This window comes from Danio rerio, chromosome 11 (genome assembly GCF_052040795.2).
Source record: "Danio rerio strain M-AB ecotype USA chromosome 11, GRCz13ab, whole genome shotgun sequence".
In the NCBI taxonomy this organism is placed as follows: Eukaryota; Metazoa; Chordata; class Actinopteri; order Cypriniformes; family Danionidae; genus Danio; species Danio rerio.
Window position 1 is genome coordinate 34,345,703 of NC_141031.1, and position 13,194 is coordinate 34,358,896.

Here is a 13,194-nt window from a genome sequence, read left to right on the forward strand (position 1 = left end):
CTTTATTTCCTGAACCTCTGCTGATGTATTTTTTATTTTTATTTATTAATTAATTAATTAATTAATTAATTAATTAATTAATTAATTTATTTATTTATTTATTTATTTATTTATTTATTGTAATACAGCGATTATTTATATGTTGTTGAGTGCATATATTTGTCTGATTTGCCTGATATTGAAAATAACTATAACAAAACTGCCAGTAAGTTGACAACAAGTCTTACAGGGGGATTCAGTTAATCATTAATTAAAAGTGATTCATTCAAATAGACAAAATCATTCAGAAACGAAGTTAGTAACTGTATTTATGAATGTATCAGTAAATCAAAGAGTTAATCAAGAACATATCAGTAAATCAATTATACACTTCATTTTGTTTGGAATTATTATAGTTGTCAAAACAGTAAAAAGAAAGAAAGAAAGAAAATACTGTCTGTTGTAATAAAGACAAAATAATTAATATATTTACAATATTAATATTCATTCATTTTCTTGTTGGCTTAGTCCCTTTATTAATCCAGGGTCGCCACAGCAGAATGAACCGCTAACTCTTCCAGCCGCAACCCATCTCTGGGAAACATACACACACACAACGGACAATTTATCCTACCCAATTCACCTGTACCACATGTCTTTGGACTGTGGGGGAAACCGGAGCACCCGAAGGAACCCATGCGAACGCAAGGAGAACATGCAAACTCCACACAGAAATGCCAACTGAGCTGAGGAACGAACCAGCAACCCAGCGACCTTCTTGCTGTGAGGCGAGCATGCTACCCCACTGCGCCACTGCGTCGTATACAATAATTAATAATAATTGAATAATAAATATTAATTAATATAATAAATATTAATAAATATTGTAAATATTTCTTGAACAGTAACTGATCCTGAGTTGTTGTTGGTTTTATATATATATATATATATGTGTGTGTGTGTGTGTGTGTGTGTGTGTGTGTGTGTGTGTGTGTGTGTGTGTGTGTGTGTGTGTGTGCATTTTTGCTGCATCTGTATTGCAGATTTATTTTCATTCACAAAAAAAATAAAAATATGCCGTCTAACCTTCCTGACTGACATCTGCCCAGAGAGCAGCGTTGCAAACGCTCTCTTTTAGTTTGGTGTGCAGTGACCTCTTGTGGAGGAAAGACACATTTCCTGTGCATCAATCAAGATGCAGTTAAAAAAGAAACATTATTTAGCGTGCCCTCTTTCCAGTTTAGACACGAATTTACAAAAGCAAACAGTTCCTCTCTCTGCTTTGTGTAAATAGGTCACTTTTAAAGCTGACAAGTTGTTATTTGCATTTCCTTGGTTTTTATTTATTTAAGACAATACATTTAGCAAAGATGCATTCAATTGATTTAAAATTATTTTGAGCTTTAACAATCCTGAAAGCAGTGTTTCTGTTATTTTTCCATAACACTTCCAAATATTAATAATACTTTTGGAGAGCAAATTAACATGTTAGAGTAACAATGTTACACCGAACACTTTTTTTCGAATTCAGCCTTGCAATCAAAGCAGTTAATTACATTTTAAAATGTAATAAAATACAACACCGTTATTTTTTATTAGTAATACTATTTCTCAATGTTGCTGTTTTTCCATATTTATGACAAAATAAGATTATAGGAGATTTCTTTTAATAACGAAATAGTGTTAATATAAAGTTAAATACAAATATAGTTTGGTCATTTGGGCTAAAAAAATCAATTCCTACACTATGAAAAAATCTTGCTTCCTTAAATTTTTTAGTTGAATCAGACATGTCTAGACATCTTAACTTACATTAATCAAACTGGCTGGAAATACTAAGTTAATCTTTATACGACCTAAAAAATTAAAAATGAAAGAAGGAAGGGAAAGAAGAAAGGAAGGAAAGAAAAGAAGGAAAAAAAGAAAAGAAGGAAGGTGTCAGGATTTTGCCCCATGTTGTTTTAGTTTTTCCTTCTAATGTATTTTCTTTACCTCTAGATGTCTGCATTTCATTCTTTTTTCTTTTGTATCTGTTATCAACGTTTTTGATTTCACATGTGCCTTGATTAGTTGTTTGTATTTAAGAAGCATCAGTTTCAGTAGTTCTTTGCTTGGTTATTGTGGATCCTAGCCTTTTGTCTGTGAGTCATTTCTTTTGAAAAGTCTTGTTGCTAAGCTTTTTATGACTTTTGTTTTTGGAGTGTTTGTTGAGCAGTAACTGATCCTGAGTTTTTTGCCTTTTTGAGTTTTTGCAGTTTTGGAAATTGGAAAAGTCTCCGTTTTTGTCTGCTCTAACTTTATCTTCTATTGAAGTATTTTTGTTATTAATAATTCCCTCCTAAGAAGCAAGTTCCTTTTTGTGAGTTGGGTTCTTCAACGCTGATTTGGCTCAGTGGTTACAAGACCAACATCTTACGCCAGAGACCCGGGTCGAAGGAAAGAAGCAAGAAGCAAAGAAAGGAAGAGAGGAAAAAAACGGATGGAAGGGAAAGAAAGAAGGCAATAAAGGAGAAGGGAAGGAAAAAAGAAAAGAAGAAAGAGGAAGGAAAGGAAGAAAAAATAAGGATGGAAGGGAAAGAAGGGAACAAGGGGAGAAGAAAAAGAAGGGAATAAAGGGAAGGAAGTAAGGAAAGATAACAGAATGGGAAAGAAAGAAGGAAAGAAGGGAAGGGAAAAAGGAAAAATAAGGTATAATGGAAAAGAAAAAGGGGATGAATGAAGAAATAAGGTAGAAATGGAGAAATAAGGTAATGAAGAGGGAAGAAAGAAAGAAGAAGGGGAAGGAAAGAACACTCAAAAAAATGATATGTTGGCGTTAATTAACTTTTTTTTGTCCACTGGTTCCACGTAACCGAGTTAAGTTACCTTTAAGAAAGAATATTAATTTTAGTGAACTTAAGTTAGTTACATAAAAGTAATGTAATTTTGTTTAGTTCAATCAACGTAACATTTATAATTTAGCTTTAATCAATGTAGTTATTTAAGTTCAATTATTCTAAAATTGATATTGTTATGTTTAACCAAATAAAAAAACAGTTTCCGTTTCATTGAGTTTATTCAATAGCATTTTTACAGTTTTACACATTTTCCAGCAATAAAATGATTATCAAAATCCAAATACTGTCTTTATCTGTATCTTCACTTATTACAATAAGTTAAAATATTAATACTATTAAAATAATAGTAATACAAGTATGAAATAAATTGAAAACAATAAATAATTAACAAAAATATGCTTACAAAAACATCATAAAATACACTTTTTAAAATAATACTTTTCATATATTACAAAAACATTCAAAAACAATATTCTGCCTTCAAATGATTTATCAAAAATATACTTATAAAAATCAAGTCTTCTTTTGTAAACTATACTGTACCTTCTTTACACTGAAAAAGCAGATAACACTTTAGTTGTTCAAAGAAAGATTAACATTTTAAAGCAAAGTAACACGATCAGCACTACACCATAAATTAGATCAACCATCAAAGAACATGCAATAGCTACACACATTCATCTCTCTGACACTTGCACCATTTATGCACATTTGCACCAGACACTTTCTTACAACCAATCCCTATATCTAAAAAACAAAACATTGTGCATGAAGTCTGCTTCACACAGGTGTGTGGGCTTGACAAACCACATGTAGAAGCATTCTTAATTCTTTTTTTTTTTTTATAATTAGCACATCTTGGATGTATCGCCTCTTCTTGTTGATTTGCTGAATGTGTCCTCAATTGTAAGTCACTTTAGACAAGAGTCTGCTAAATGTCAATGTAACAACTGTAGATTCATAAGGTGGTGTTGCACATCAAGGTTTGCGCTTCATCATGCCCAGCATCCTAAAAAAGTCAGGTAAAAAAATAAAACTTTTACCAACAGATCAAAGGTGAAAGGAGGAATTGGTTTAAGAGGAAAATACAAAATGTTTAAAAAAAAAAATAAATAAAATAGCTTACCATGTACTCCCTCACTTAGGGGCTTTGAGGATGCATTCACACCTTTTTTCCACTGGTGATGTTCTAAATAACATGAAATGACAATTAGTAATTTACTAAATAATTAGTAGTTAAAATTACTAGTAATTTTTACTGTACATCATTTTAATGTGTGTATAGGCATCTAAAGGCATAGTACCTGGATGATCCACAGTCTCCTCAGCCAGATATGGGACTTTAGAGGTTGAGCTGTAAACCTGTGAGGGAGAAAATAGATTTGAGTGAGCAAAAATTTAAAATAATAAAATATAATAATATAAATAGCAAATTAAAACGTGTTAGATGACCAAACACATAAGCTTACATTAAATATGTCATCATGCTAGATGTCATCCTTTTTAAGTGTCACAAATGCATTTTTGCTGTTTTTTTTTAAGTTAACAGGCTTGAATAATACAATTAAATAATAAATAACACTGTGCTAATACCACATTTTAATTAATATTATGTAAGTTATCAAAACTAGCATTCAAACTCGACAAACTGCTTGATACTCATTTAAAATAAAGACCATCAAATCAAATAAAAAATCAAATCACTTTTATTGTCACATTATCAGCAGCACGTGTGCTATGATGAGTGAAAAGCTTAGACTATTCTAACATGACTATTCCTTACTACCAACGTTTGCAACTTTATTCTGGGGGAGTTAATATATACCAAGTATAAAATTTCCCAGGAATGCAAAACAATCTATACATTTATCTGTCTATAATGTGGAAAAGACACAGGGAACATGGCAATTTCATAGCAATACTATACACAAACACAACATAGTATTACAAGAGAGTACATTTATGATTCAAATGTTGTCACAGCCTCAGTATAAATACATAAATAGTAAAAAAAAAAAACTCACCTGTGTGTCCACATTGGGGAAAGCTTTGTGCACGTTCTCAATTTGTACTGTAATCTTCATCTTTTGATTCCCATAATATGGCGCCGAACTGAGAGTGATCGTTGTGGTTTGAATCTTCTTACTTCCTGTGTTGTTTTGAAACTGCGCATGTGCAGATATTACTCCACCTATTGACCAAAATGCAGTACTACAGAAGCAACACAACTCCCTTTCATTCATGTTAATTAAGCAAGCTGTTTAAATGTGAAAACTTACTTTTTCTAATTTTTTCCAACACAACACTTTTATTTTTAATACACAAACATAAGCGAATTGTTTAATTTAAACATAGTTACATTCTTTGGACCAACTAAAGCCATAATTCATTTTTTTGAGTGAAGGGAAGGATGTAAAAGAAAGAAAAATAAAGAAAGAAGGAAGGGAAAGAAAGAAAGAAAACAAGAATGGAAATATTTGTTAAGCAGAAACTGAGTTTTTCTTGGAAAATTGGAAAAGTCTCTGTTTTTGTCTGCTCTAACTTTATCTGCTATTGAAGTATTTTTTGTTATTAATAATTCCCTCCTAAGAAGCGAGTTCCTTTTTGTGGTTTGGGGTCTTCAACGCCGATTTGGCTCAGTACAAGACCAACATCTCACGCCGGAGACCTGGGTTCTGACCGTTCTGACTGACAGAAGGGAGGAAGGAAAGAAAGAAAGAAAGAATAAAAAAGAAGGATGGAAGGAAAAAAGGAAGTAAATGCTTTAAATATGACTAACGTCTTAAAAATTAAAGCGACAAAATATTTGTTGTCTTGACTTTTTAACATGAACATTTTTACAGTGAATGTCTGGACGAATAAAACAAAGTAAAATTCTGTTTTGTGTGACACCTAAACACAACATTACCATTTTTCGAAATGAACATAAGATTTTTTTTATTTTTGTTTTGTACTTGTAAATATAGCAAGATGTAAACAAGTAAACCATTAAAAAAACCAAGTCCTCATCAAACATAATGCATTTTAAGGATAACAAACAAAACTAAACACGGAAGTCAGAGAAAAACAAATACCCCTTTTGTTGAGGTCACTCTAAATAACCTCACTCACAACAGAAGATATGTTTGAAAGTGTGTATGTGTGTGTGTGTGTGTGTGTGTGTGTGAGAGAGAGAGAGAGAGAGAGAGAGAGAGAGAGAGAGAGTGTGTGCATGTGTATTAATCTCCACACCTGGCTTCTTCTTCCATAAAAACACATTGTTTTGTGCAACGGCCAAGAATATCAAAACTTTGTCTTGGGGAAGTAAGACTTTGGCCCAGTTTCTCACCATCTGTTGATCCTTGACTAACTAAACTGGGAAGGTGGTCCGAACATCAAAAACACAAATCACTCTGACGTAAAAAGAAAAAAGGAAGAAAAAAAAATCATCCCGCATTACAGTTGAGTCAAAACTGGTAAAAGAGACTGTGAATATAGGGGCAGGAATTTATGTGGTATGTGGCTTGAGGAAGAAAGAAACAGCCTGTGTGTGTATACGCGCGTGTTCGTGTGTGTGTGTTTATCAAGTCAGGTCAACATCACTATTGTTTTCAAGACAATAGATCAAGGGTGGATGCTCACTATAGCGCTGCTGAGTTTATATGGGTCAAGGTGTGCAGCCTTTAACTGGTTTACTGAAGGCTGCAATGAAGAACTCCACCCTGATTTAGACTTATAGAATCTGATAACATATATTGCATATACATAAACAACATAAACACTTTTAATAACTTCTGGTTGCATTTAAACTCACAAAAGAACAATTCACTGAAATAAAAATGTGTGGAAATAACTTGTAAAACATCAAAGTAAAACATTGATTAGTTCTAAAACTTTGAAGCAGATAAACTGTATTAGAGGGTTATTAGTATTTTCTATTCTTAAGTCCAGTAATCTTGGTGTAGTGCAGGCCTGTAGCTATGAAGGGGGGGGGGGGGGGGGTCTTTTTTTTCTCAAAAAGCGGACCTTTTTGCTATTATTCGCCTAATTTTTAATTTAATTATGAGATTAAAATTCAGCATTTTAGCGACATTTTAAGCTCTATTTTTTAGCTGGACTAGCTTGTTAAATAGTCATCATAACAACACTTTTTGATGTACCAAAAATATTTCCTAAAAATTTTAAATAAAGAAATATATATTTACAAAAAAAAAACACGTTTTTTAAATAGAAATTTATGACATCATATTTTGTAAAAAAAAATAGCAATCTGTTCAAGTTGTACAGTAAAAACTGTGGTCTATTGTCATTTGTTAGCCAAATAACAAACTAAACAGCACATTCAACTCTCTTCAATACGAATTAGGTCATTTGAATAATAAAAAACATACTAATATTAATATTAATAATAATAATAATAACAAGAAGAAGAAGAAGAAGAAGAAGAAGAAGAAGAAGAAGAATTTTAATGGATAACAACAATAGCCTAATTAGTATTCAAATTAATTTTAATATGGGCCACTTTTGTGGTTTCACCCCTTTTTATTGGTCTTTATTTTTTTGTTTCAAGAAAGAGGTCTAAGACTTAATAAAAGTTACTTGTAGACTGTAGCACTGTGGCCTCACAGCAAGAAGTTCACTGGCTCAAGTCCAGGCTGGGTCAGTTGGCATTTTTGTGTGGAGTTTGCATATTCTCCCTGTGTTGACCTAGGTTTCCTCCGGGTGCTCCCACAACTAAATTGCCTGTAGTGTATGAGTGTGTGTATGGCTATTTTCCTGTACTGGGTTGCGGCTGGAAGGGCATCCGTTGTGTAAAACATGGCGGTTCATTCCGCTGTCACGACCCCTGATGAAGAAGCGACTAAGCCGAAGGAAAACTAAATGTTGGACTCATGAAAAATACTTTTTTGCAATGGCCAAAACAGAATAGCTGAAGTCACGACAGCCAACAGAGGATTCCGCTTGGTCTTAAAGCCTTTTTCGATTAATTACTTTCACACTTTATGATGGCATGGCAGTCAAAGAAGCTCATGTATGGAGGAGACATTAATAGAGTAAGGGTGCTTTCACACCTACACTTTTGTTTCGGAACGTATCTCGTTTGCCCAGTTAGCGCGGTTCGATTGGCATATGTGAACAGGGCATAAGATCCTATTAATACAATCCTTAAACATTTGTAAATAAAACATGACAAAATAATTACATTTTTACACTAATCACAAAATAAGGAATAATGGTCCTTTATGGATTTTTAAACATTGTAGCCTTAGTTAATCTCAGCATTCAACTTTTAATTTTATAAAAAGAATTTAGAAAAGATTTTCTTGAACAAGAAAGATGGTAAAATATATTACCATTTAGTTGATTCACATTGTCAATTAAATAATGCTACTTAATAAATTACATTCACTAAGATTGCTTCGATTATTTAGTTTATTACTGTAATGTAAAAATATATACATTTGCAATCAGAATTATTAAACCCCTTGAATTTTTTTTATATTTCCCAAATGATGTTCAATAGAGCAAGAAAATTTTCCCAGTTTGTCTGATAGTATTTTTTCTTCTGGAGAAAGTATTGTTTGTTTTATTTTGCATAGAATGAAAGCAGTTTTAAATAAATAAAAAAAAATTAAGGTAAAAATTATTAGCCCCTTTAAGCTATATTTTTTGATAGATTTTTTTTAGAACAAACCATCGTTATACAAAAATGGGCCTAATTACCCTAACCTGCCTAGTTAACCTAATTAACCTAGTTACGCCTTTAAATGTCACTTTAAACTGTATAGAGGTGTCTTTAAAAATATTATTTACTGTCATTATGGCGAATATAAAAAAATAAATCAGTTATTAGAAATGATTTATTAAAACTATTATGTTTACAATTGTGTTGAAAAATCTTCTCCCCATTAAACAGAAATTAGGGGAAAATAAGGGGGGCTAATAATTCAGCAAGCTGATAATTCTGATTGCAACTGTAAATTATTTAGCACTTTTTGGATTTAAGCATAGACTGAATATAATATTTAATTTTACTTGAAAATACAAAAAGATTGTGTGGTTTAGGCTAGGGTTTTTTTTTTTTTTGATGGCAATTTATTGCTTGTTGAATGTTACAATCACAGTGCATTATCACACTGTTGTTGATGTAAAAGTATACCTTATTTGCACAATCTAGCCTTGTTTATCTTTAAACTAAATATAAAACTGTACACAATACGATGCGGTCAAAAATTTGGGTGCAAAAAGTTAGTCTACAGCCCTGGTATATGTTTACTAATTACTTTTTTGTACTAGAAATTCAGACGTCATCACAGGTCACCAATGATCAACTTTGCTATCAATCATCTGTAATTATTATAATAGTCATTGTGTCTTTTACCATAAATAATTGCTCAGTAATTGCAGCAAGTAGTTTTAAATGGTTTTGTTCAGGATTCATACGTATTTGGGTCATAACTTTCATTCACCTGTAAGCCATACATTTACTGCTGAAGGTTTTGGGTTTGGACTTTGTGGGGGGAAACCAGAGCATCCAAAAGAATCCCACGCAAACCTGAGGAGAACATGCAAACTCCACACAGAACTGGCAACTGACCCAGCCGGGGCTCGAACTAGCAACCTTCTTGCTGTCAGGCGATTGTGCTACTCACTGTGCAATCGTGCTGCCTGTTATTAGGTAAAATATGCTTTATTTTAAGTTTGCACATCAAATGTATCTCTTGCAAGCCTGATTCATAGAGAGCCACAAAGAAATTTTTTCCTTGAGACAACTCAAGCCATATGTTCACCTGCCAGGCTAGGTATTTAAGCAGACATATCTGCATATAACTGCCAGATGACATCTGGACTACAGTCTGGAGGGTCCTTTATGTACATTGTAAACAACAATGGGCTTAGTGCATACCCTAGAGGTACTCCCTTATTGTTAGGACACACACCCCATTGATTGACTCTCACACATTTTTGTATCCAGTCCAAATAGGACTCAATCCAAGGCATTTACAGAGGCATTGTAATAATTAATTTAGTAAAATGCTAACAGTGTCATTTAACTTCTTAGGTCAAGTAATACTGGTCAGACTACACTACCTTTATTCAAAGTGCTGTTTATGTTTTAACAGATAACAATATGCTATTTCTGTGGAATATTTACCTTTGTAAATATTTACTCAAATATTTATACCAGTCAGAGTGGTCGAGCTCAAGGCCATCAAATAAAAAGCATATTTGATCCAATCAAGCAATCATTGATCCATTTAGGTGGAAGAGACAAATTGCAAGCTTTGGATATTTATATTTTCTAAATGCGAATTTTGTCACAGTTTCTGAGCAAACTAGATAATCTTAGCACATAACATACTGATACTAATACTTAACTTTATTTTGATAACTTTATTTTGATTTCACAGGGACTTTAAAGTACAATTTAAAGGCTTAAAGGTTATCTATTTAATAGGTCATTGGTAAACAGCAGTGGCTAATAAAAGGGGGCTAATAATAATTTTAAATAATTATAATATTTAAAAAGTAATAATAATAATAATAATAATAATAATAACAATAATATTTTATAACAATTATTATAATAATAGTGTTTTTTTAATTATACACTTTATTAAAAACGAAAAAGAAATAATAAGAAAATATTAATAACAATATACAAAATATAAAACATGCATTTGTACAACAGTGGCATGTTCTGTATCAAATAAAAAAAAGTTCTAACAATATTTTAAAATAATTATAATAGTTTAAAATTATAATTAAAATTAGAAAAATAATTATAATCATATTTTAAATATTGTTTTTTTTTTATTAAAAGCTGCTTTTATTCAGCCAAACTACAATCGATAATGAAATGTATGTACAAATTTTACAAAATATTAAATATGCATTGGACAACAGTAATTTGTTCTGCATCCAAATGGAAAAACAAATTTTTAAGAGGGCTAATAATATTTTTAAATATTTAAAAAGTAATTATAATAATAATTATAAGATAATTATAATTGTTGTTTTTTTTATTAAAAACTGCTTTTATTTAGCCAGACTATAATAAATAATTATAAATAAAAATTCATACATAGTATACACAATACTAAATATCCATTGGAATATTGGTTTGGTCTGCATCCTATTGGAAAAACTAATATGTATGTTTACTAATATGTAATAATGATGATTATAAAAATAACTGTAACATGTTTTTTATCTTTTTTATTAAAAACTGGTTTTATTCAGCCAAACAATAAAAAAATAAAAACGTATATACACTAAATATATAAAATAATAAATGTGTGTTGTACAACAATGGTTTGTTCTGTATCCAATCAGAAAAACTAATTCTTAAGAGGGCTAATGATATTTTTTTTTAATTATAACAGTTAAAAATTATAATAATAGGTATAATATTTTTAAATTAAAAATATCATTATTTAGTCAAACTATAATAAATAAAAAATAATATAAATAAAATATAAAAAATTAAACATGCATTGACAACAATGGTTGGTTCTGTGTCCAATCAGAAAAACCACTTCTTAAGAGGGCTAATAATATTTAAAAACAAATATAATATTTAAAAAGTATTTATAAAAATAATTATTATACAAATATATTTTAATTAAAAAGTGCCTTTATTCTAGGCAAACTATAAGAAATAATAAAATTGTAATAGTAAATACTGTAAAAATTTCTTTTTTCTCTTAATCACTTTGTGATATCATATTTGAAAAAGAATTTAAATTTGGAAGTAAATACTTAAATGAAGAAATAAAAAATACATCTTTCTACAACTGAGTTCTTTACTTTTATTGAACAAACAGTTCTAAATGTGAGTTTAAATAGTTTGTATGAGTAAACTTAACAGTGAGCTCGATGATATCAACTAACTTGCAATTTTATACCTAGTTAACAACTATAGGCCAAGTTAGGCCTTCAGTGTTTGGACTTTCAGCAGTGAAAATTAAACCACACTGAACTGAACTAAACTGAACTTTAACTCTGACAACTGGACTGACAGTTTAAATAAAACCTCTATGTTAATCTGCTTTAGCACAGTCTACATTATAAAAGTGCTAGATAAATAAAGATGAATTCAACAATTTGGAAGTTGCATTACAGTGCAGGAGGGCTAGCATTTTTGCCCTTGTATAAAAAAAACCTGTCAGAATTCTGTCAAAGATAGACTAGGAACAGCTCTCTCCTACCCTCGCTCTCCAGAGGCAGAGCAATAGATGGTTATAGGGCAAAGGAAGGAGGGGCGATGGCCTCAGGCTTGGGATAGCCCTCCTGAGGGACAGATATGAGGGCCAGTCCTGGATATGGGTCCACCCTCAGCTCGGCATTACTGAAGTATTCAGCCTGTGGATCTACTCACAGAGAGATAAACACAAACACGCACACTGAGACTGTAAATAAACATGTCCTGTGTGCGTATCGGAGCTCAGAGGGGCAGTTAAACCAACAAAACCCTCTGTGATCAATTCTAATCCAAACAGCAAATTAACAACACAAAGTCATGGACATGATTCAGCCTCGAAAAGAACCACAAACATTAGTGTTATCCCAAAACCTGCATCATTAGTAAGGATTTTTCCACTTGTAATTGAGATAAGAAAATTGCAATCATCATTCACAAGTTTCCCATTACATAAGCAGCATATTGTGGCATATTTTTATGTAACTGCAACCTAAAATCATGTAAATGTTACATAAACGTTGCGTTCTGGATGATATAATGCTAGATTTGAAGGTGGAATGGAATGCGTTTTACTACAAAAATACTGTTATTAGTATAGTGGTAAGGAAGCGGAGTATCATTTCAGCATTATCTCATACAGTATAACCCTAATCTTTATTGCTCCCATGAGAATATGATTGATTTGGTAATGGAAATAGCTCTCCATATTACTGTAGATGATTGGGTTGCAAAACAAGATTTTTTTTTTTTTGGACTTTGTTTATGACATGAGTTAAGAAACAGAGTGAAGTAACATTTATGGAGATTATTATGAGAAGGAAACCATTGCAAATGCACAACAGTCATAAACATAGACCAGTGTAAAGTCTAATAGGTATAAGATAAGGTATTTTACTCATTTCGATAAAGGATCTCATTTTGTTTTGTGTATTGTTTTAATTATTAAATATCGATTTTATGTCCATTTTTTTCTTTACTGTTATATAATTTTAAAATTTCTTTACATATGTAAAGCACTTTGGTATAAAATGTGTTATATGAAAATACATAATACATAACAAAAACAATTAGCTTATATATATATATATATATATATATATATATATATATATATATATATATATATATATATATATATATATATATAGGCAGCACGATGGCGCAGTAATCGCCTCGCAGCAAGGTCGCTGGTTC

The 13,194-nt window shown here is 31.2% G+C and overlaps 1 long non-coding RNA gene across 2 annotated transcripts in view; it reads right to left on the reverse strand.

The window, feature by feature from the left end:
* Positions 1-3,015: 3,015 nt before the first annotated feature.
* LOC137496713 (uncharacterized) overlaps positions 3,016-13,194 on the reverse strand; it is a 473,958-nt gene continuing 463,779 nt past the window's right edge. Inside the window, exons 1-4 of one of the 2 annotated variants that reach the window (XR_015502753.1) lie at positions 4,841-4,969; positions 4,121-4,178; positions 3,943-4,005; positions 3,016-3,825 (exon numbers count right to left, since the gene is read on the reverse strand). This is a non-coding gene — a long non-coding RNA (uncharacterized LOC137496713). Of the gene's footprint in view, positions 3,826-3,942; positions 4,006-4,120; positions 4,179-4,840; positions 4,970-13,194 lie in introns of those variants that run through there. The other variant, XR_015502754.1, reaches the window with a different exon arrangement.